Source organism: Bactrocera latifrons, unplaced genomic scaffold, assembly GCF_001853355.1.
Source record: "Bactrocera latifrons isolate USDA-ARS-PBARC rearing strain unplaced genomic scaffold, ASM185335v1 scaffold_836, whole genome shotgun sequence".
NCBI classification, from domain to species: Eukaryota; Metazoa; Arthropoda; class Insecta; order Diptera; family Tephritidae; genus Bactrocera; species Bactrocera latifrons.
Window position 1 is genome coordinate 2,385 of NW_017537530.1, and position 5,422 is coordinate 7,806.

A 5,422-nucleotide genomic window follows, 5' to 3' on the forward strand; every position below is an offset into this window, starting at 1 on the left:
GTCTTTCCACTTGTTTAATGGTTTCACAACCAATAAGCTCAGTTTTTGGTGTGCACCCTTCCCAGCACATTCAGCTGCTAATAAAACGCAAATCTTGCACAAAGCACCTTCAGGCTTTTTTAAGGTATAGACCCGCCAGGAGAATTGATGGAACCATTTGCGCTGAAATTTCAAATGTCTTTTGTTCTCTGTGATTGGGAATTTGTAAGATTTCTCTGGTACCCACGGTTTTTTCAATAACGCATACTTTAGTTCATCATCAATTTTTTGTTTTGAATTAGCATAAGATCCTAAATCCAATTTGTCAAGCGGGTTAAACGTAGTTTCGTCTCCAGAAGAACTGGTAGTGGCGGCGACAGGAATAATAGAAGTTGAGCTATCAGTAGACACTGATGAACACTGATCTGGTTATGGTTCCTTAGCACTATCATAATTTTTTTGCTTTGTTTTCCAAGTTTTTGAAAAGTGTGTTGTTGCTTGAACGCTTCGCCATCACAAAACTATTTAAAAAAAAAAAATTTAGTATGCCTACGAATACAACACAACTTCTTTCTAACAACATAACATTGCACTTTACTTACCTAATCAATAAAATAAACTAAAACCTGTTAAAAGCACTTCAAAAGTGACAAAATTGATTAAATATGTGATAATATGCGCGAAATAAGAACCTTTATTAAAATTTGCAAAGAAGGAAATGGCAAAACAAACTTGCATGCTTAGTCGTCTTTCAAACACGGCAACTTTTGTTGCGGCAATTCGCAGTTTGTGGGTGACAGAGCGACGAGGAAAGGGGAAGGGCACCGAGTTGCTCGTGCTCGGGCAATTTGCTATGTGTTCCCATTCTTAGTATTTTAGTACTCTTCCTTCACAGCCTACAAAAACAAGTACATGGGAATGGAGTTGCTGTGTGTGAACGCGATGGGCAATTCCAAAAGAGGAATTGCCGAAAATGAGCACCAAAGTTGCCGTGTCTGAACTACGACTTACCAAAGTTGCAAGCGAAGATGAAACAAAACAAAATATGCGTCCCCATTAGAGCGTTCAATTTGTCTAGTAACAAAAAACAAGCAGAAAAAGTACCGTACATTAAAATTTCATAAAAACAAAAACGATAAAACAAGCGTGCCACAAAATATATGCGTGCCTATCTATAAAGATTGTCGTTAGTTCAGTAGCAAAGCATATAAATACATAGATACTAATAATAAATGAGACTAACTTTTTACATGATTTCTATGCTTCTTAAAAATACAATTAAGCATATTTAAATTATAAAAAAAACTTTAATTTAAAACATCAATTTCGGGGGGGGCGGGGGGTGGAATGATCCCTGCCATCGGCCCCCCTACATACGGCCTTGTTGTCCAACGTGACTGTGTGCACACGGCATAAGTGTTGGTTATTAGCGTACATTCGGAAAGCTACAAGCAGACAACACGCAGAGAACGTCTATTATAGAGAAGGTTCACGGCGCGGAGATCGTAAAAATATTTTTGGCTAACTCGGTCGAGATGAGCCAGTTTCACCACTGCCAGCTCGGCAGGAGAAATTTTAACATTTTCGTTTGAACAGAGCTGAGCGTGAAATMAAAATTATGCTCAAAACTATATATTGCTCTAACAGACGCATGTTCGCTCTTTTACTTATGTTTCTATACAGTTTACATGCAGACATGTGCATTCATATGAATTCTTTTTGTGCATATTTATGAATACATGTGCAATTGAATACATTCGAATTAAATTACTTTTCAAAGCAATATTCGTAGTTACATACATACATACATATGTATATAACAAACTATCATAATATTATTAAAAAAATTAAATATATTACAATAGTGATAAATGTACATTAATCGTACATTTTATCATTCAAAACTTACCTATATATCACATGTTTCATGACCATATGTACATATGTATGTGTTTATGTTCGTTTTCGCGAATTCAAATCATATTATTACTTATCAATAATAACATGTGCGCGCTGCTCATATGTACATAAATATGMTCGCATGACATTGGCACACAAATAATGCATACACAATTACATTAGATAAGCGTTCATACGTAGATATGTCACCCGGAAAAACTAGAAACATTGCTTTACCAAAACAACAATCGTTTATATCGTTATATGCGTACACATGTAAATATGTGCGTATGACATTCCATGCACAACATACATACTTATGCGATGACATGTAGATATGTATGTAACTCGCATAAACTACAAATATTGTTCTACAAAAACAACAAACGTCCCAAATAGCATCAGCAGCGTCACAAGTCAATATGGCAGATGAATAGTCGATGCCCAAATTTGTAGAAAAGTACACAACAACATTTTCATTCATGAACGCAAGCGACTTTCAACAGGCAGACTTGCTTCATTCATAAAAATAAACACCATGACATCTCCCCGATCATGCCTTTGCCTACAAGCGTCTTTTCGCGACGATGGCAAAAGCTAAGAATCATAAATTGAACAATTGAACAGAAGGAAAAAGTGACAACCGCGCAAATATAAGTATTCAAATATATTACAATAAAATTGACAGCGTTCCAGTCTAGAAATGTGCCAAAGAAAATATTCAATATTCTTCCTCTGATTTATGTGTACAGTGAATCCCGTTTAAGTAGTACTCCGCTTAAATGAAAATCAAATTCCTCCCTCAACACTCTTAACAGCCTATATTATATCTTGYTGCATCTCACGGTTTGTTTTTTGAAATATGTAGAAATTATTGCTTTAAGTACCACTCGCTTAAATATCCGCACTTGCCTATGTGCCATATTATATTCTTATTTTTAACAAACCACAAAAATCTGTATCTTAGATTGTTRCRCATAACCAGGATTGACTGTATTTGTCATGAATGCAAACAATATTTTACGCGGCTTGCAAAAAACTGCGTCGATATGTATAAGTTAACGCAACATACGCCGAAATTGGCTTACATAGCCTTTACAAATAACCAACCACTAAAAGCTTACGTAAGCATGCGACTCGGACAGCGGTCGCTATCCCACGGTTAAACGACACCACACGCGCATCCAGAGTAAATGACGATACAGCGCCGCCGCTACTTGAGAACATCAGTGCTACTTTTCAACAACAGCAACGACTTCAATGCACCTGTACGTGCAGGCGTAAGAAGATTTTTGTAATTAATTCTAAGTTTGGTTTTCAACAAAAAACACACGGCTCGGTGCCAAATAATAATTGTGTTTTAAATGTGAACAAATAAATAAATAACTTATACAAGTTCACACACAAACATACATATATACGTTGGTTTTTTTTGAGAAGCTGTACAGGGGCAAGGGAAGTGGAGACAATCGGTGGCCGTTGGTTTATTTTTTTTCGCACAACTCGAATTTTCTACCAACAATACAATGTTGTGACGCATTGTTGACTYTTTGACAAAAAATGAGCTTCGCCATTGGCTGACCGTGTGAACGGAGATTTCTTATGAAGCATTGAGTGYACATATTTACATGCATATGTTGCATGTAGACAAATTTGCAAACATTATGCGTATGGTCTGTCATATTTTTTTACATGCACACATAGTTACATGTATATAAGCACATGTGCGACCGCTAGATCTTTTAAGATGATATTTTTTTTGTCAAAGAGTCAATGTGGCGACAATGCGCCACAACATTGTATTGTTGGTAGAAAATCCGAGCTGTGCGAAAAAAATAAACCAACGGCCGCCGATTGTCTCGACATATCCGCTGACAATTTTCAATTGGCTCTTGACAACTCATTCTGGCCATCTGGAGTCTTTGTACGCGAATTTGAGCATAAACATTTAAACCCCCTGCAGTTGTCAGTAAAAGCCGTTGATACAAAAAACTGATTAGCAATAATTCGCTGAGTATTTATTATCAAAATGTAAGAGGCCGTAATACAAAACTTTCCGATCTGTATTTAAATAGCCTCAATTGTAATTTTAAAATCATTGCTTTCACAGAAACTTGATTAGAGCCCCACATTTTTGATAGTGAAATATTCAATAGCGAATTTGAAATGTTTAGATATGACTTGTTTGCTGTCTTGTCTTGTTTGCTGCTCATTCTTCAATTCCATCTGAAGAAGTCGATGTTTCGCATACACATTTCATAGAATTTAAGTGCATTCGTATTTGCGCTAATAGTGGCTATATCTACTTAACTTTATCTTATATACCGCCTCACTCGGACATATCTGTATATATGCAACATGCTTCATTAATAATTAATGTTTTCTCAATGGCTAATAATACTGATTACATGATTGTTTTGGTGGATTTCAATTTACCGTGCGTATCATGGAAATCTATTGATGACTACACCATTCCTATTAGTACTCGCTTATGTTTTAACGAGTTGTTAGATAAAATGTTGGAGTTGGGTCTTAATCAAATTAATTTAATTTCGAACGAGTTTGGTAAGTTCTTAGATCTAGTCTACGTCGATAACGCTTCAATGTTCTCTGTTGTCCGATGTGATCCTTTGGTTCGGCCAGAGGACTCATATCATCCTGCTTTGGAAATTAACATCGAAACCATAGCCAACTTTACTCATAATGATACACAAGACCTTTGTTTTCGGTTCAACTTTGCGAAAGCTAATTTTAAGAAAATTAATTACCAACTTTCTAAAGTTCCTTGGCCAGATTACAATGGCAACATTGAATTTAGTGCTCCCCACTTTAATGAAACTATTTTAAACTTATTTGAAAAATATGTTCCGAAGTGTGTTGTTACTCATAAAATAAGTTCTAATTTATGGTTTTTGAAAGAATTATGTAAATTAAATAATAGAAAATCTCGTGCTTTTAAACTTTTTAAAAAAAACTGGTTTAGTTGCTTACTATTCAAAATATTCTAAATTGCGACGACAATTTGCTGAACTTAGCAAACTATGTTATAATAAATGTATAAATAAAGTAAAAAATAATATTATACGTAATTCAAAATTGTTCTATGGTTTCGTCAACTCCAAACGCAGGATTTCTAATTTTCCGTCCGCTATGAAATATAAGTCTAGTATGTCCAGTGACAATCACACCATTTCTAATAGGTTCGCTGAATTCTTTAAAATGTTCCGCATCAGCACAAGTTATGTCCGATTTCTATCATTAATGCACCTACCATTTCCGAAGCAGACGTCTTATATCAGTTAAATATATTAGAACAATCATACAATTACGGCCCAGATATGATTCCATCATGCTTTCTTAAGAAATAAGCCAAATATATATACCAACCCCTAGCAAAACTATTTAATTCATCTCATATGCAAGGCTTATTTCCATCMATATGGAAAAAGTCATTTATAATTCCTTTACATAAGAGTGGATTTAGGTCATCTATTGAAAACTATAGGGGAATAGCAAATTTGTCTGTAATACCTAAACTTTTTGA